This window comes from Falco cherrug, chromosome 1 (genome assembly GCF_023634085.1).
Source record: "Falco cherrug isolate bFalChe1 chromosome 1, bFalChe1.pri, whole genome shotgun sequence".
NCBI classification, from domain to species: domain Eukaryota; kingdom Metazoa; phylum Chordata; class Aves; order Falconiformes; family Falconidae; genus Falco; species Falco cherrug.
Window position 1 is genome coordinate 18,528,754 of NC_073697.1, and position 19,924 is coordinate 18,548,677.

At 46.7% G+C, this 19,924-nt stretch overlaps 1 protein-coding gene across 8 annotated transcripts in view; it reads right to left on the reverse strand.

Moving 5' to 3' along the window:
* Positions 1–19,924, reverse strand: part of ARHGAP24 (Rho GTPase activating protein 24) — a 225,564-nt gene that overhangs the window by 68,086 nt on the left and 137,554 nt on the right. Inside the window, exon 1 of one of the 8 annotated variants that reach the window (XM_027797607.2) lies at positions 18,554–18,704. The exons of 6 other annotated variants lie outside the window; for them this stretch is intronic. The gene's annotated coding sequence lies outside the window, so the exon portion shown is untranslated. Of the gene's footprint in view, positions 1–18,268; positions 18,399–18,553; positions 18,705–19,924 lie in introns of those variants that run through there. One more of the 8 variants, XM_027797608.2, reaches the window with a different exon arrangement.

The following is a 19,924-nucleotide window of genomic DNA, read 5'->3' on the forward strand; positions in this document are numbered from 1 at the left end:
CCTCACAGTTTCTGTCGCATTGTATACTCAATAGCCAAACTGAAAAGAAATGCATGATCACCAAGGTGTAAAATGAATAACCACAAACTACTGCTTAATATCCCAAACTGGTGACTTTTGGTTATAAGTCTAACACGAGGATACTTCTGAGATAGTGCCTCTCCCCTAGTTGTTACCCAGCTGCAGTCCCCTTGCAACCATGACATTTCATTGTTATGTTCATTTAGAAAACAAGCAATGTACGTTCTGAAACGTTACCCACACTATAATGCGTTTGCTCCCTTGCACATTGCCAGTCAGCAGTGTCAGCCCTTCACCTGGCTTCTGCCACTGAGCAATATCCCTGTGCAAAGACCACCCCTTTTTTTTGGTACTCGGTGCGACAGCCCTGCTCCAGGTGTTTTCATACCAAGCCCTGGCGCTCCCTGGCTAACCCTGAGCCGCCCCACCTGTAACACCATGATCCCTGCCTTCCCTACACTGGAGGAAATACAAAAGCACGTCTGCTTTTCACACTCCATGTGCTGAGTTAGTCTTCCTTAAAAAGTTATATAGTAAAGGCATAAAGATGACAATCTGTCAACTCAGCAGACGCCAACATCTCTCCCTTACTCTGACATCTCTTGCTAGCTGAGCTCCAGGGGCTGGCACTGCCGTGATGTTCGTTCGGGGGGGCATTTCTTGGGGATCGCCTTCAGCCATAGGAGCCAAAACCGCAGCACCCAGACTGTCAATTCCAGCCTTCGGAGCTGACCTCCAGAGCTGATGCAGGCAATCCACAGCATGGCCCCTTTCCCTCTGCTCTTCCTCATCATCTGCACTTGCTGGTCCAAGGCACCTTTGGGCAGTAACAGCTTCTCCTGACCTTGCGTCTCCTCTCCCTCTCTCCCACCTGTCCCCCCATAGCAACCTCAACCTGATTTTCTCAGAAATGTGTCCATCACTCTCCACCATAGGGAGACCGTGTCCTAGCCCACAGATGGTATTTAACATATTGCAAAATGTTTATTTCCAACTCATTTCCGCTTTGTTATTCTTGCAGTCTTCCATCTCTTGTATTTTCCTTAAGTCCTTCAGCTGGGAACAGAAAGCCCAATCCTAGGACTATAAAACAAGCTTCCACAAGGAAAGCTGTTCTGTGAATTGCTCTTTTAACAAACAGGGAAAGGATTTAAATGCCAAAGAGAAACACAACAGTGATGACAGCGCTGACTGAAACCTGCTTGATAACTCCCGCCTGTATTTCAACATCCCCTCAGCCAGAGCACATAATACAACCATTCTCTTCTGAGCAGTCTCAGTCAATATTAATTAAAGGTGGAGGCATTTTAACACAACCGCCAGGCTGCTTTCTCAGTCTTCGCAACAAAGGCATCTTTTTCTTGCTCCTGCTCTTCCAAAATAATCTCCAACCCTGGCTAAATTTAGATTTCAAGGGAAAATGCAGAAGGTCTGCAAAAACCTCGTTAAAATGCTCCTTTCGCTGGGGCAAGGCAGATGATTTTATTTGCAGAAAACCAAATGGAGTCCCAGGCTAGGGGCAAACATATGCCCCAGTAAGGAGAGAGGTGGCAACGGGCAGTGTGCACTAGCAAGCAGGTTTTGCTTTCTGCAGTTTGCTTCTGCAAAAGGTTAATCCCTGATGCATTTCAAGGAGGCAAACACCAACCTGTCGTACATGCAGCCGCATACAACGGAAAGATTTTTATGGCCAAGGACAGAAAGGTCAGGGACACTCATCAAGTTCATGCTTCTCCCAGAAAGCTACACTGCACAGCAGATTTCTGAGTACGAGCCTCTGCTCACAGTCAAATGAGCAGGAACTAAGGAATACAAACCTCCAGGTGCTGGGAAAGGGGCAAGAAGGACAATATGCAGGTGCTATAAAGGACCTTGTTTGTCCCAGGCATCCCATATGTTCCCTGTATTGCGCTATCAAGCTCTGACAAAAATGAGCCATTAATATTTCTAAGCGTTTAACAAACAGATTTGGTGCACAGGTGGTTTATACAATACTAAGGCTTGAAAGGCCACATAAATGGAAGAAATCACATCCTGGTGAGCAACACTAGAGCAAAGCAGGACATTTGTTGCCCCCAACATCACATGCATTTAAGCTGAGTCTCACTAGTTATGAAAAATTTATAGACCACATCTTTCAGGCAGCTTAAGACACTATTATCTGGGGGAAATCCCTCTAGCTCCCAGCAGAACTGGTGAGCTAAACCTTGCAACTGAATTACGCTACAGTAATAACAAAGAGCAGAAGCCTGTGCTAACAGCAAAACAGACATTCAGTTTAGCTGTGTTTGCATGGCTTTTCTACACCTTGGGATCCTGCTTCCTTCAGAGGGAGTGGCCTCAGTCGATCCAGATCCCACTTCAGAGTTCACACTCCGTGTGATCGCAATGCAGATGCAGCAACGGTGCGTGTGAGATGCTACTGCCTTTTCTCTGAAGGTGTCGATACAAGCCACTGGAAATGAGAGAAAGCTCAAGCATGAGATCCCACAAGAGTTACCCAGGCAAGTCCCAGTAGCCTAGTGTGTTGAGAGAGCTGAGCCACGAGCAAAACTGCTTTCCTCAGCATCTGGGTTAGAAACAAAGCACAGATGGCTGAACAGACAGGAGGAGCCAGTTCCTTCCAACTCGGTGGTAGCAAAGAGGAGGGAAAAAAAAAAAGCTTACATGCAGTTCAATACCAAAGTCAGCAGAAGACTGAAAATCAGGAGGGGAAAAAATAAGGAATTTGACCATCAGAGTAAGGAGTCTTTCCTATCCAGATGTAAAACGTAACTACTGATCATTGAACGAGTACTACCTCTAACTTCGTCCTGCCCACAGCTTGCAATTTTTCCTGAAACTATATAAAATACCACATCTGTAATCTCTGCAAAGTAGCCTGTCACTTGCAGCTCATCCCCAGCCTCCCTGCAGGAGCTCTGCTTTCAGGCAACTCCTGCATCTGACGCAACTGACCTCTCCTGGCCTTAGATACAACCAGGGTGCAGAGGTGATACATGCAGCCATTCCCTCCATGTTATACTCCCATCTCATCAACTGCTCTATTCAGATGAAAAGGCTGGCAGATGAGGTATAGCACTGTAAGGAAGAGGTGCCGCAAATAAACTTTCCAATATTTCACAGGTCATCCTCTGAGAGACAATCACAATAAATCCCGATTTCTTTCTTGAATTATATTGTTAGTTTTTTCCTCACAGCTGTATTTCAGAATACTCTTGAGTACTTGCATATTTCAGTATGTTATTTCCCTTGCATATTTACAAGAACAACACTTTACCATATAATTCTTTTTTCACCTCATTCATTTTAAATCTGAGCATCTCTTTCTACTGCATAAAATTTCTTTTGTAGCAGGCTTATGTTAAAAAAAGTTGTGCTTTTTTATGAAGTCTCTGACACAAGAAGCTGCTATTATATACGAGATGAGAGAGTTACATTAATGTTGCTGTTTGCTGACAACTGTCCAAACTACCACAATTCTATGCCACTGTGGTGTGTAACAGCTACCGTTATACAGCCGGCATGGCTGCAGCGCAGAATTAACACATTCTTGACTTGTTCCGATTCTGATCTTGTTTGAGGAGTCCAGAGGCTTTTTCCTCAGTCTTGTGATTCATTTTTGATGGGGAAAAAAACCAAAAACAACAGAACCCCACGCACACAAATAATCCTGCCCTTTTATAGGACTTAGTGAAACGAGTCTCTTCAGGAAAGGAAAATCATTTGTATTCTTACTATTTAAAAATCGTGACACTCCTAAACAAGACTTGTCTTCTGTCAGGAGCGCTGGGAATTATTCTTAGCACATGCTGACATATACGCAGGCTTTTCAAGTATGGACACAATGGAAATCCCTCATCAGGAAGCACGGCTCTGCCCTCCAGCTGAAGGTGCATTATAGCCACAGTTCCTACACGCTTATTCTGAGGACCTGACCTAAGCTGAAATTTCCACATTACAGAAAGTTTCAGCAGATGCAGGCTTTTGCAAAGAGATTCCAGTATATGCTGCATTGATGTAAGCATCTTCACATAATTACAAATCACAGTGCTGGCAAACACATTCAACCAGAAACACAATAAACTTCACCTGATGATATTTACCCTGGGAAAACTTGTAGCTTTCAGTATAACATTCTGAAAAAGGGACTTGTCCACTTTACCACAAACACAACGTCCCTCTAACCGCTGTCACTCCTTTTACTCGCACAGTACAAAACCAAAGAGCACACAGAGTACCTCTGCTCATTACTGCTGCTGCTCCTGTCAACTCCCAACCTTTTTTCCAGTTTCTCAGGACAGCAAGATACACTGGTTTGTCCCAGCACAGCCCCACCTTCAGCTGTTAACAGGCCGTATCCGTACTGCTCTCCACCACCGGTCCCATGTCGGTTTTATTCCCATTAGAGCAGCTCAGTCTGCTGCCTAAACAGCCCCGGACAAAGATTACGCTGCCACAGCGGTTTCTACATGGAAGAGCCATTTCTTCTTAATGCCTGTCATGCCTGTAGCAGCGTGAAGCTGCTCTGCACAACCCTATGACCTGAAGTCGGCAGGGGGAGCGAGATGGGGCTGCCTTCAAGTCAGCTGGCTGCCAACCACCAGAGAACAAGCTTTCTTTCCTTCAGAGCTGATGTTCAAGGCTTTTTTAAAAACCCACGTTAGAAAATGCATTTTGATTTGCCAGATGTAAGAGTGGCCTGCAAGGGGGGGTGGTGACGAGGAAGAGAGTGGTCTATTTAAATCCACAGCATTATACAGGTCCAGATACACGCACCCATTTCTTTTATACTATATTAGTACACAGCAACCTTGTTCTCTGGATATGAAGTGCAAAAAATTAATCTAAGGGGATTCTTTCAGTTTAGTCACGCAATTTTGATCAATGCATGGTTTCAGCTGCCCTAAGAGAATATTTTGAATTGTTGAATGTATACAACACACTCAGAATTAGCCAAAATACTGATCCAATACATCAATGAGCTGGGAGGTGCTGAAGTAGATACAAGCTACAAAACCCCAAGCAGCATGTAACAAAAGGGATGGACAGCACAGCAGTGATTTTGCAGCCATGACAAGGGATATCGATGCTATACATTACAGAAAAAGAACATGCCTGTCATCTATTTTTGCAGCACCTGGATCTCAGTACTGAAAATGCTCAGGTACCTACCAACAAAAAGGTGTTATTCAGTACATTACATTTTCTAGACTAAAGCTACATTTTTATCCTCCAGCCTGTCAGTTCTCCCCAAACTGGAAGATAACAGCACCAAAGAAAATTTTAAGCCATGAACTCTCAGCATTTCCTCTTGCAGTTCCCATATGTAGTGCCGGATACGCAGAACTGCATCGTGCCTGCTTATGGCCAAGAAGCATTTCCTCACCCAGACTGTGGCTGCTTAGTGACTTCAGTCGCATTAGTTAGAGAAAAACTCAAGGGGGAAGGATTCTCTTCCCTATGTACACGCTCCACCACTGGGAATCCTAACATGAACTCTGAAGACAGGCTGTCAAAAATAAAGGTCAAGTTCACTCTGTCCTCCTGACCCTTTTCCTGCCTGTTTAAGGGAACAGACTTACCCTAGTTCATGATGCTGGAGAGACACTGGTTCCACCTGCAACACAGCAGACACCACACAGGCAGACAACAGGAAAAAGGGATATGAAGCAGAAGGGTTTGTGCGGCTTTTTTTTTTTTTTTTTTTTTTAGGATTTTCTTCCCCCCCCCCCAAAGAAAGCAAGCTTTTCCAAGTTGGAAGAGTTCTAACACTGAAATTTCCTGCCAGTATTAGTAACCTCTTGCTGTCATGATTAAAGGAATTTCAAGCTTTCTGGTATTTTCAAAATAGTCAATACCTAGAATTAGCTAAAAAACACCCAGGCATTTAACTTACTAATAATAAATTATTTCCTGTAGGCTTAACATCCAATGAAGGCATTGCCAGGTGTGAGGTGCCAGCTCGCAATGCTTTGTTCCATTTCCTTGCTGCAGCAGGGCGTCCTTTTGGGTTTGCTGTGACCTGCAGGGTAGGCAGCAGCACTGCAGGCAGCTGGCACTGCCACGCACAGCTCCTGGCTAACAACTAGAAGCACCATGCGCTGCCATACCAGGCTGCTATCAAGCAGCTGCATCCTCAGAGAGCATCACAGAACCATAGAATTATTTAGGGTGGAAAAGGCCTTAAAGATCAAGTCCAACCATTAACCCAGCACTGCCGAGTCCACCACTAAACCATGTCCCTAAGCACCGCATCTACACGTCTTTTAAATACCTCCAGGGATGGTGATCCCTGGGCAGCCTGTTCCAGTGCCTGATAACCCTTTCAGTGAATAAATTTTTCCTAATATCCAAACTAAAATTTCCCCCTGGTGCAGCTTGAGGCTGTTTCCCCTCATTCTATCGCTTGTTACTTGGGAGAAGAGACCGACCCCCACGCGCCTACAGCCTCCTGTCAGGCAGTCGCAGAGCGCGATAAGCCCCCCCTGAGCCCCCTTTTCTCCAGGCTAAACACCCCGGCTCCCTCAGCCGCCCCTCACAACACTTGTGCCCCAGCCCCTTCCCCAGCCCCGCTGCCCGTCTCTGGACACGCTCCAGCCCCTCAGTGTCCCTCCTGCAGCGAGGGGCCCAAACCTGAACACAGGATTCCAGGGGCGGCCTCACCCGTGCCCAGTGCAGGGGGACGGTCACTGCCCTGGTCCCGCTGGCCACGCTGTTGCTGACACAAGCCGGGATGCTGCTGGCCCTCCTGGCCACCTGGGCACGGTGCTGGCTCATGCCCAGCCGGCTGCCCACCAGCACCCCCAGGCCCTTTCCCCCCAGGCACTTCCCAGCCGCTCTGCCCCGGCCTGGAGCGCTGCGTGGGGCCGGTGTGACCCCAGGGCAGGACCCGGCACTCGGCCTTGTGGAACCTCATCCAAGTGGCCTGGGCCCGTGGATCCAGCCTGCCCAGACCCCTCTGCAGAGCCTCCTGCCCTCCAGCAGATCAGCACCCCTGCCCAGCCGGGTGTTGGCTGCAGACTCGCTGGGGGTGCACTCGATCCCCTCGCCCAGATCACAGACCCAGATCACACGAACCAGGACCGGCCCCAGCGCTGAGCCCTGGGGAACACCACGTGTGCCCGGCCGCCAGCTGGATGTGGCTCCATTCCCCACCCCCCTTTGGGCTCGGCCAGCCAGCCAGCCTTTTACCCAGCCCGGAGCGCACACGTACAGGCCACAGGCAGCCAGCTTCTCCAGGAGATGCTGTGGGAGACAGTGACAAAGGCTTTATTAAGGTCCAGGTAGACATCCACAGCCTTTTCCTCATCTACCCAGGTCAGGCTGACCAGCCTGTAGTTCCCCAGATCCTCCCTTCGGCCCTTCCTGTAGATGGGCGTCACACTGGCTAACCTCCACTCTTCTGGAATCTCCCCGGTGAGCCAGGACTGTTGATAAATGATGGAGAGCAGCTTGGCGAGATTCTCTGCCAGCTCCCTCCGTACCCTCGGGAGGATCCTATCCTGCACTGCAGACTTGTGCATGTCCAAGTGGAGCAGCAGGTCATGGACACCAGTTTCCTCCTGGACTGTGGGGACTTCATTGTGCTCCTCATCCCTGTCTTCCCGCTCAGGGGACCCAGCACCCTGAGGGTAACTGGTCTGGCTGTTAAAGACTGAGGTAAAGAAGGCACAAAGTACCTCAGCCTTTCCCTCACCCTCTGTGGCAGTGTTCCCCCCTTCGTCCAATGAAAGATGCAGATTATCCTTGGCCCTCCTTTTGTTGCTAATGTGTATCTGAAAACATTTTTTGTTATCTTTTATAGCAGTGGCCAGCTTAATGGGCTTTTACCTTTCTAATTTTCTCCTGGTATAACCTCACAACTTCTTTACAGTCCTCTTGAGCTGCTTGCCCCTTCTTCCAAAGGTGGTAAACTCTCCTTTTCCCTGCTGAGTCCCAGCCAAAGCCCTCTGTTCAGCCAGGCCAGTCTTCTCCCCCGCCAGCTTGTCTTTCGGTACACACAGACAGCCAGCTCCTGCCGTCTTGAAGGATGCCCAGCCTGCCTGGACCCCTGGGCCCTTCAGGACTGCCTGCCCAGGGATTCTGTCCACCGGGATCCTAAACAGGCCAAAGCCGGCCCTCTGGAAGTCCAAGGCAACGGTTCTGCTGACCCCCCGCTCCTTATTTCTCCAAGAATTAAAAACTACCATCTCACGATGGCTGTGCCCAGCACAGCCTCCAACCACCACACCACCCACCCGCCCTTCTCTGCTCATGAACAGCAGCTCCAGCGGGGCATCTCCCCAGGCTGGCTCCCTGACCGGCTGTGCCAGGAGTTATCATCCACACACTCCAGGAACCTCCCAGACTCTTTCCTCCCCGCTGTGTTGTATTTCCAGCAAACAACTGGTAAGTTGAAGTCACCCAGGAGAACAAGGGCTAGCAGTAGTGAGACTTCTCCCAGGTGCTTCTAGAATATTTCATCTCCCTCTTCATCCTGGTCAGGTGGTCTTTAACAGGCTCCCACCAGGATATCTGCCTTGTTGGCCTCCCCCAATCCTCATCCATACGCATTTGACCTTGTTACCATGATTGAGCTGTAGACAGTTGAAACTCTCCCTAACACAGAGGGCTACCCCGCCGCCTCTCTTTCCTTGCCTGTCCCTTCTGAGCAGTTTATAGCCACCCACTGCAGCACCCCAGCCACGTGAGACATCCCACTGTGTTTCTGTGATGGCAGCTATGTCATAGTTTTCCCTCTGCGCAATGTCTTCCAGCTCCTCCTGTTTGCCTGTGCTCCGGGCATTGGTGTAGATGCACTTCAGCTGTGCTATCGATCTCGCCTCCAACACGGCGTGCTGCCCCCAGGCTCATCTCTAGTGAGCCTGGTTTTACCCTCTTCCCCCTTCATACCTGGTTTAAAGTACACTCAACAAGCCCTGCTAACTCCTGACCTAGGATCCTTTTCCCACTTTGAGACAGGTGAACCCCATCTGTCACCACGGGACCTGGTGCCACATAAACTGACCCATAATCAAAAAAACCCAGAATTCAGCCAGTGACACCAGGCCTGGAGTATGGGTTGGTCTGTTTGCTAATAAAGTGCTTCCCAGTATTTACATACCAGATCACGGGGCTGCCCCTCTTCATTCTGACGTTACTTTTTTCTGGTTTTAAGTGAGTATTACCATCATCTTCTCTTGTTTTATTTTATACTGCCTTAACTCACCCCATAGTCTATCACAGTTCTTCTCTATCAGCCATCTGTATCAACGACACAAATGGTCTCAAGGCAAGAATTCAAAACAATTTTAAAATTATAACTGCTCTTTCAAAACTGAACAACTATCCTGTGGCAGCAGAGTTCAAGGCCATGGAAATCTGTTGCTATAATGCCTCCAGCCTCCACTGCTTTAATGAGGCTTTCTTGCGGGAAGCAGCTCCACTCCTGTGGGAGGGACATGGTTTTATTACTAATCTGTCAAGCTGAAATAAAAATCAGTTGTGTCTAAGCCTTCCTTCTAGAGTCCCAGTAGAAAAAAAAAGGGGGTCCATTTTCTAGGAAGAATAGGAGAGAAAGAAAATATGTGTGCTGCAAACATCAAAGTAATAACACTCTAAGAGTTAACTCCTCATTGATTCTCATTTCACCTTTATCAGCTCATCCAATTTTGTTGTTGCACAAGTGCACTTACTATTATACCTGCTTATGCGTGCTGAGTAAAAGAAAACAGTACAACCACTGCCAAGGACTTCTGTAAACGAGGGTTTTGCCTTATTTGGCCCAGCTGCTGCTCTCTGCTTCTTTGCAACTTCCACAATCAAGAGACTGCTTTGTACAAAGCCAGTGCTTCAGCTCCCAGTGAAGTGTTTCAGAGCACCAACAGCGAGGACTGCCTTCCCATGGCACTTCTGCTGCCCCACGACTGTTACACCAGCGTGAGCACCTTTTTCCCTTTTCTCTCAACAACAGAGCAGCTTGTGTTGATCCCTCTTGATTTTTTTTTTTTTTTTTTAATTAGGAGAACACAGCCTGCATTCAGGACATTCAAACGCAAAATAAAGCCTCAAAATCCTTTCAACAGTGTCATTAGAGTCATTCCACCTTCAGCAAAAGTAAATAACCAGGTAACCAAGGATAAGGAAGATTTTATATGTGAGATGGATCATAGTTGAAGTGACAGACACAACTAGTGGATTTTCACGGCTGCGGAAGATCAGCAATGATGCCCTGATAAGCTTCCTTCCTTGGTGGTCCTTAAAACTGGTTATTACATATTGTTATGAATAAATGTGGTACCTTCAGCTCAAGCTCTGTGCACTGCCATTTTTCTGATAAAGTGGTCAGCGACAATACAGTTGCAATCTTTTTTTCCTTTTTGTTCAGGACAGAGTCAACAACATCCTGTGATCACAATGGGAACAGGAGCCGTCTTAACACCGCACGTTGCCTCTTCACAAAACCTCCAGTTAATAGGCTTTGCACCAGCAGCCTCGAAGAAGGATCTGTCCCCTCCCTGCATGGCAGCACACCACACAGCAGCTGCGTTGTGCCATCAGTATGGTCCACTCTGTCTGGTCCCCACTTTTCACCAGGCACAAATGCGACAGCCTGACAAGTGCATTAAAACTTAAGCTGTCCAAAGGCAGCCAGACAGAAACTTTGTGTACAGACACCCCAGGGTATTCTTCCTTGCTTTAGCTTCCTAAAAATAGCTCTTTAGAGGGGAATGAGGCTTTCAGGGTTTGCTTGTTGCTTTTTTAACTAGTTTTGAAAAGAATCCCTCATCCATAGGCTTTTGTTGCTTTTGGCAACCCACAGGTCAAAAAGCAGAAGAGGTACTGACAAAGGAAACCTGACCTACATCTTGCCTCACTGTGCGAGGTTACATCTTTCCTGGGCATGCTTATGTAATAAAGGGGGATGGCGCACATCAACAGGAATTTGGGAATCGTGGGCTCTGCTCCTACCTCCTCAGTAGCTTTTTGCCCAGCTTTAATTTTGCCTTTAAAATTTCTCTGCCGAATTTTCCTCTTTCTGCAAAAAGCAATTAAGACTATTTATTGACCTCACAGGGGAGACATAGTCCTTCAGTTAATTAAAGCTTGTAAAGACTTTAAGATCACCCAGTGAAGGGCTTTATAGGAATGCGCAGTGCATCATAAACCCAGAAAACAACCCAGCAGAGACACAAAGGTCATATCCGAAGTGTGTCAAATGAAGATCCTGTTTAGATTTAAAGAAAAAAAGTTGTAACTTAAATTACTACATGCTTTCCCACTGTACCTTAACTAAGATGTTACAACACAGTAATCTGAGAGGTAATAATTTCATATGCTACTTGGTGAACTGGAAGGAATGTGTTTAAAGACGATTTGCAATCAGAGATACATGGCAGAAACTGCTAACTATACATGTTGCCGTATTATCTGCTTGACGCTATAAAAAGACAGTGAGGTCCCACACGAGCACAAGTAAAAATGCCTCTCGCTACTACTTATCACTAGCTTTAAGCAAAAGCCTCTTTAAGTTTTAGTGTTAAAAAAAGAAATCAGCTCCTTTCAATACTTCAGAACCTAAAAGCTGCCAGTGACTGGGTTCTTACAGGGTTGAAGGACAGGATCTCCTGAGCTGCAAAGGGGAGTGAGCAACGTGCAGACAGGGACAGGAGAAAGCATGTGCAAGGGCAGGGGACTGGCTGCTACTTCTACCGCAGCAATCTGCAAGGTTAGTGGCAGATTTTGCCCCCCAGGGCATTTCACGTGTACGGCTGTAAAGCAAGATAGCATGCACCAGCTTTAAAAACCTGCCAGCTGCCAGCCAGCATCACGAGTCAAGTCACGGATAAGGGCAAATACTTGACAGTCCTTGATGTAATAATTACATAGCAGTGGCTGCACCACTTCATGAGAACTTGCTGCTGCCTCAGGACACTTGCTAAGCAGGAGGCGGCAAATGCAGTCAGGACCACACAGCCAGAGAGGGAGGGCTGGCAGGTGAGGACAACCCTTCAAGGAGAGCCTGGGTACCTTACCTTAACAGCCACAGCAAGCACCTGTATTCCTGCTGGAGAGCTGGCCCAGCAAACACTTTTGGCAGTTCACCTGGGTGCCTTTAAAGCTACAGAAAGTTTATGTAATTTGTCATCTCTGCCCTAAATCCCCACAGCATTGTTTCCTTCCCCTAACTCTCCTCCCTATACCACACGTGAACCTTGAAGTGTTACATCAGGTTTCGTAAGGTTGGGAGGAGCACAGGAGAGGGGATGAAGCTCCTAAGCGGTCACCCTTCCTCTTTTCCCTGATGAACAACACACTATTCAGGGAACCCAAAGCCCTTTACAAAGCTGATCTCACCAGTGGCCTCACACCCTTTTGGGACCAGACAGTGACTGTTTAAGGTAAGAACTTGTATGATGAAGGATTTCAGCATCTTCTTTTGCTTCACTTGACAGCTTCCTCTGCTCTTGGGCAGCAGTCTCCCTTTCACCTCCCCAGCCACAAGGCACAGGCTTTGCCATGTATCAGAGTACCCTGGGGGAAAAGCAAAGTGAGCTGCATGTTTCCCAGTCTATCATTGCATCTTTCGGAGATGCAGAAAGAAGGCAAAGATAAGCCCACGTTCATTTGTTCCCCTCAGGATGTCAGTACTTAAATGCACTAGGTTGTGGCTCAAGATTCATTCCTGCCAGCAACGGCCACCAGACAACACATGTGGGAAGCGCGTAAGGTGTGCAACCTAATTTCTACAGAAAGAGTGTGCATGGTACCATTCACACAGGCTGCAGAAAGGCAGATGATACTGTGGTTCAGCAGTGAGGTGGCTGGCACTAACCTGTCACCATGCTGTTTCTGAAAAAAAGTTTGACTTTGCTTAAATCTGACCGATTGACCTTGTATCGCTTCAGCATCTCCTTCTGATGACGGCAAAGCTTCCAGCCACAGCATTTCTGATTCACTCGTATGTGTCCCAAAATCTGATTTACAGGCTTTTGCCAGTAGCAACCAGGATGAAAAAGCTATTTGTGGGTCTGAGAAAGAAAAGATGATGTATAATAGGGAAATATAACATTCAATCCAATTGCACAAGAATGAATTCTACTTTCAAGCCTCAAATTAAGCTTAAATGAAAAAATTATTTCCTGAAGAGCCATTTCTCATTCAAAGCAGCCACAACTCCTGATTCCGAGTGCCTAAATACATTGCACACACCACTTTTAATACAGATTTTTCCATTTTATCTTTGACTATTTACTACAAGCTCCAATTGCATGGCCATCTCTCCCATATTTTAAGTCACTCTGGCCCTACACTTTACACCTTCACCCTATCATTTCATTAGTTTTCATGTTAGGAGTGTGCAGTAACAGTAAGCTCGAAAGCCACTAACCCTCCTTTTCTTCTATACCGACACAAAGACCTCAGTGGCAGGCCAGCGGAGGACACACACACAGGGTGCACACCACCTCTTTCCTCTGGTAACACAACAACAACAACTGGCTCCCCAAGTGGCAGACGTTCAAAATCCACAGAGAAGCATGGTGGGGGTTTACTGCCATAGGAAACATTTTGGGCTTTTGTCTACTTAATATTGGAAACTTCATACATTCTCGTTAAAAATCCAGCTCTTCTGCAAGAGAGATACCCCATGGGGAGAACCAATTGAACCAAGTGAAGCCTGAAGCGGAACGTAAACAGGGAGGCTGAAACAATGCGATGTTGTTAGCTCTTCCACACCACATCTTCAGGAAACACTCAAGTACACAGATAGATAAGTATTATCTGTATTATCTCACACTGGAACGGTTCAAAGTTGCATCTGAGGAGGTTTAGACCAGACATTGGGAAGCATTTCTTTACTGAGAGCGTGGTCAAACACTGGAACAGGCTTCCTGGGGGGCGGGCGATGCCCCAGGCCTGTCAGTGTTTCAGAGGCATTCGAACAATGCCTTTAATAACATGCTTTAACTTTTGGTCAGCCCTGAAGTGGTCAGGCACTTGGACTGGATGGCTGTTGTAGGTCCCTTCCAACTCAACTATTCTCTTCTAGTCTATCCTATTCCCAGGCACATGACACTTGTTTTTAACAAACATTCTTTACTGCTTCTAGCTGCCTCAGTTTTATTCATTGTAAGTGTAAAATGTCTGTTCAGATATTCATTGACATCTTTCCCACCCACAGAAGCTGAGCTTTTTACTTTTGTGTGCAAGCGAGGCCACTTCTTTACCATGCTGCCAGATGGACTGAAAAGTGCACTGGTCAAATCAGCTACATGCAAAGACAGTACCATCCAAGAACAGCACTGGGAAACTGATAACAACAACATGAATCTTGCCAAGTTTGGCTCGGTACCTTTACAAGCTACCAATAACGTCAATCTGCAGTCCTGTCCAACCTGCATATTCTCATAACTGCCACACCACCTCCTTAAGCAATGCCTCCCACGCAGACACTCCTCCTAGTGACTGCACTGTGCAGGCAGCCCATGGGGTTGTTAAGATGTTACCTGCAGAGACAAGCCTGCTCCTGGCCAAGCATCACAACAGGCGACGGCTGTGGGCTAGGAATCCTGCACCCCACTGGCCAGTGCTGCAGCACCTGGTGCTCTGTGCCAGCCCTCAGGGGATGCGTGCTGCTCCCACCCTCACGTCAGTAGCCTTCCTCTTCTTCCTGACCTTAGACACCCATGATGCATGGCCTGGAGACCCACAGTTCAGTCCCCAGCACGCTGGCATGCAACCATCAGACAGGAAAATCTCTGGGAGTCTGAAAATTACTTTTCCATTGACCATAAAATTTGTGGCCGTGTTTTCAAGAACGCCGTTCCCACAGCTGGGGTCAGGTTTTCGCAAGGAGTAAAGAATCTATCTGCATACCTGGAAAAAGAGAAGGTTCTCAGAAGCATCACAGGTGCAGCAGCTCTTGTAACAACCTGAATGACCTGGTCATTTTGGCAGTCTGCCACTCGCTTTCATAGTTAAATCAAAAATGTATTTTTCACAAGATCTGTTCCCAAAAGCAGGCTATAACTGCTCTTCTTCCATGAATGGTGAGAACTTGCAATTTTTACATGCACTGCATTAAAGCACTTCATAAATATGCCTTGGAAGAAGAGAGCGCTGCAGTCAATGGATAATGTTCAGGTTAAGTACTTCAGTAACCTGCTACCATCTGACATTCACAGACAGAAAAGTCAATGACTTAATTTAATGATTTAAGGATTAGAATGAGTTTGGGTTTGTATCAGACTTGGCTTAAGAAGGATGAGCTGGACTCATTAGAAAATGACATTTAATTAATCAGCTACTTCTAGTTAAAATTAGCTAACAAAGTTCGGGGGGGGAAATAACAAAAACAGAAACAGAATGCAGTTTTAAACCAAATTTGTAACTGTGATTTACAGCTCCGCACTTATAGGACATGAAAAGAGAATTAATTTGACAACTGTTCAGATTCACCAATAGATCAGAAACCAGTATTTCTTTGAATTGACATTTAAATGACAAACTTAGTCCAGACTTCAGAGTTTGCTTTTGAGCTGCACTGCTTGGATTTACAGTCTGCAAGAGCTACCAGGTACAGAGCTCATGTGCAATCCATCACTTTTTTATCCCAACTGAAACAATAAAGCTAGAAGGATACTGCATCTCCTTGAACTAAGATTTCTGTCCCATCTCTGAGCCTGCACAGATGTTAAAGTAGATGCGTAACCCCATTTTCGAAAGAGATGGCAGGAGGCAGTGGCAGGCACCTGCAGAGCAGGGGAGAGCAGCTCTGCAATATCCATAACCAGCTCCAGAACAGGGGTGCTACAACACCCTGCAGTACCACCTCCTCCAGCTGTGCTCAGGGCATGACAGCATCTCACCCACTGACCTAATTAAAAGGCTTAAGGGTCTGGGGGAAGAGATAAAAGAGATTTTATATCCAAACACTCTGTAAGCACATGCTCACTTTGTAATAGCTCCCAGGAGCATTCCAACTACTTTCCTCTTACCTCTCATATTGCACCATTCACAATACCAAAAACCAACTCAACTGCTGCTGTTTTGGGCTGCCTTCAAGCAGGGTAGCTGGCAATAACTGTAGGTAGTTGAAAATAACTGTTCATCTTTTGCTTTAAGGTACCTCTTTCCAATACAGAGGTACAGGAATATCAAGATTAGATGATGCAGTAAGTCACATGGACTGTCTCGGGCGCTGAGCTGATTCTAGCACATACTAGTCATATAGCGCATCAGTCACCTAAAAAGGTTTCGGAACTGTACTGTGCAGAAGTATCCTTTGTGCAAATGCAAATGTGGCACTAAGACATACTGGCGAGTGTTTCCAGAAGTGGTTTGTTTGGTACCTGCCCATGAAACACTCAGGATAGCTGGAGGAGGAAGACAGAAAGATAAAATGCTGATTAAGAAACATCCAGCCAAGCTTTCCAGCAATTTGGTGAAGTACATGGATCTGATCACCATGAACAGCTTTAACCTACAGACACATACAGTGTCTCCCAGAGAAATGCTATTTGCCATAGCGCTATAACATTTGTCATTGAAGTTTTAATGAAATCTCACCCACTTCTACCTTTTCCAGAAGAAAACCCAACTCATTCATCTTCCTTACTCAGAAAGTATAACAAGTTCCAGACAACTCAGACTCAAGTTTACTGAATTCAGGGCATGGAGTAACTGACTCTTCATTCCACTTGCCTTCATTGTAGTAACCAGTGCTGAGACTGACAACTCAGCAGTGTTGAAGTCTGTTTCTGGAGAATAAAAATCTGAATTGGCCAGAATCAATGAGAACAAAACAGGGTTTGTTTGTTTGTTTTAAACAAGCCCAAAACCATTAATTATCTAACTGAATATGAACATTCTGATTATTATCTAACTATCTGAACTCAGTTCATGCAAACATAAGCCAAGGCATGCTAGAGCTACTCTGCCTGCACCATCTGCCCTGTTTATGCACAATGCACTCATACAGTGAGAACACACTGAAAACTCGATTATGAAACTGCTGCTTCACCTGTCTTTTCAAATGCACCTAAAGCATAGCTGAGACAGAGAACACGACCACAGCAGTGCAGAGCGTGGTGCAAGAACAGTGCATTTCGGTAACAGCCATTCTAGTACACAGAGGAGGCTGCAGCAGCTCAGCACGCTGAAAGCTAGGCAGGATCTTTAAACACAAGAGTTCATGGGAATTCAACACTTCCCCTTCACTGCATTCTTTACCAAACAACTCAAAAGAGGAGGCGTCTATTTTAAGGTAATGGTATCATTAAGGGTAAAACAGGAGTAGTTATTTTATAACACAGCAATGCAACTAAACTGCATCAAGGCTCACCCCAAAGTCGGGGTCTGACCCTGAAGCAAGGAATTTGCAAACGCTGCACAACCGAGCTAAAACAAAAAGGTGAAAACGCAAGACAGCACTACCCAAGGTATACTGCATATGCAAAAGTTTCCTTGCCTAATTCCAGCCGCTGCTCCAGCACTCTGGCAAAGCTGGGAGCTCCTGTGTGACCAGCAGGCTGAAATCCTCTCTCTTAAAACAAAGCAGGCTTCAAAGCTGTTACGCAGGATCAGCCCTTGTGAACTGAGGAGGTGGTGGGCAGGACGCTGCCAAAATCCGACAGCTCGTCTCTCTAGCAGTATCACAACAGGCTGTGACACAACACGTACTAGTGTCGGTCTAGGAAATAAATCTGAAGCTCTGAGCTCTCACCTGGCACGAGCACAGGCTGGCAGCAGGGTCAGCGCCGGCGCGGGCACCTCTGGCGTGACTGCCAGTGCCTGCGGGGCTGCCAGGAGCCACGGCCAGCCCGGCCCCTGCTCCCGCTATCTGCCGGCTGGCAGCAGTCTCTCCCTGACTCCACCGCCCAGGAATGGCAACCACCTCGCCCCTCGGGACACAGTGCTGCGGGGGGCCCGCGAGGGTGGGGACGAGACACCCGAGGAGCGAGCCCCAAACCTCCCTGGGCCAGCTTCCCTCGCCTGGGACCAACCTGCGGGAAGCACCGCGGGGACAAGCGGGGGTCAGGAGGGCTGCCATGGGGAGACCACAACACCGGGGCTGAGCCGACGCGTGTAGGCACACACTCAGGCACACACTCGCGGAGTTTGCCAGCAAGCCCTCCACCCCCCAGGCAGGTCTGATCAAACCCTCCTCAGCCAGCTGGCTGGTCAAAGGCAGACTATTTTCTTTTACAAGTTAATGCAGTTAGCAGAGAGGAACAGAGTGTAGTACTTCCTACATGCTACTCACCCGGGCGCTGCAACGGCTGTATTCCTTTAAAAGCAGAATGCGTTCGCTTTGAGAAACTCGTTTATGGTCTTTTGCTAACTTGCCCAAGATCCTGTAAAATCCCAGAAAAGGCTAGGAAATGAGAAGAGACGATTTAAAAGCCGACGGTCAGGACAGGAATTTATGGAATGAAATCTTTAAGGGCAGGAGCAGATAGAGCCAGCCAGCTAACGCTTTCATGCCCTGTCTCTTACCAGCAAATTCATTTTGTGAGCAGACCCAGGGTTATAAGACGATTTAAAATACCTGCTTGTGATGTGTGCTCCTCTGCATCAGCTGGCAGTCCTTGGCGTTGCTTGTGCGCTGCCGTCTCTTGTCCTCCTGCCTTTTCCAGGAGACCCTTTGCAATCACAATGTCGCAGTTCCCCAGGCCTTACAATCAAGTGGTTTGTTGTAAGAGAACTAAAAATAGTGCTGAATTTTTCACTGAAGCACTTGCTTGAGTGAACATAGTGCCAGTCAGCCCATGAGTTAGTGAGCTGTACAGACCTTTACTATCAAATATAGCCCAGATCTTCCTGGAAATACAGCAATTGACTTTTTTTGAAATATGTTCTTTTCTTTTAAGAAAGCACAAAACAAATCCTGTTTCTGACTGCTAAAAGACAAAATGAGTGGAGTTGTTTTAAGAATATCCTCTGGGAAAGAGTGAGTCACTTAAGCTGCTTTTATGATAAAAGATCCCTGGAGGAAGTCTATCTCCTTAGCAGTCTCTAGACTGTTCAGAGATCCGTATGCCTCTCTGAAAAACAAAGTTTCACGTTGTTGGGTTTTTCAGTTTGCTGGTGTTTGTCTTTAATAGTCTGAGCACCTGCTTCCACTGCAGAGTTAGCGCTAGCACGAGAAACAGAGCAGAATTTCATTCTGGCTAACACCTCAAGAGGATGATTAACAGAAGCACCTGTCCTGCAGAGCTGTTAATAAGGTCCACAGAAAAGAGTACAAAGTGGCCCATAAGGACACTGCATATGAAAGTATGAAAGTTTACGGCATAGGTCAACAAGTCCAGGAAAAAAAAAAAAACAAACTCAGAGGGAATTATTTTTGCAAAGCTTTTCATTACTGTGGCCTGAAAACAATCACTGAAGACAAAGGTTGCAAAGAATGTCATTCAAGATACAGATGCCAGTGCTGCTGCTGCCAATGTCCAAGCTCGGATCCCAGAAGCAGATTTCGATGCAAATCTTCCAGTCAGCACATACCAGACTCACCCACGTTCCCACAGTGCCATACAGGTGGATAAGCCAAAAAATGAAAAGGTACAGCTGACGGCTGGCAACAACCACTTACAGCATTTTAAAAGGCTTTTAAAGCCACAATCATTTTCCAGGTAGTTGCTTCAGCTGTGAAGCGGGTACCAGAGAACACCTGAAAGCAAGCCAGGATGCCTGAACCACAGAGTTAAGTCTTACTACTGCCAGTGGATGTTACTTTGTAAAGGGATCTAGAAATCCAGACTCATATCACATAATACACACCAGTGAGCAGATAGCATCTATAATGTCAGTCTGTGCTACGCTGAGTCCCTATATGACTACACTTAGTGACTTTTTAAGTCAGCATAAACTTGCAAGACAATTACTTTCTTCACCTCAACAAATAAACAGCTGCTGCCAG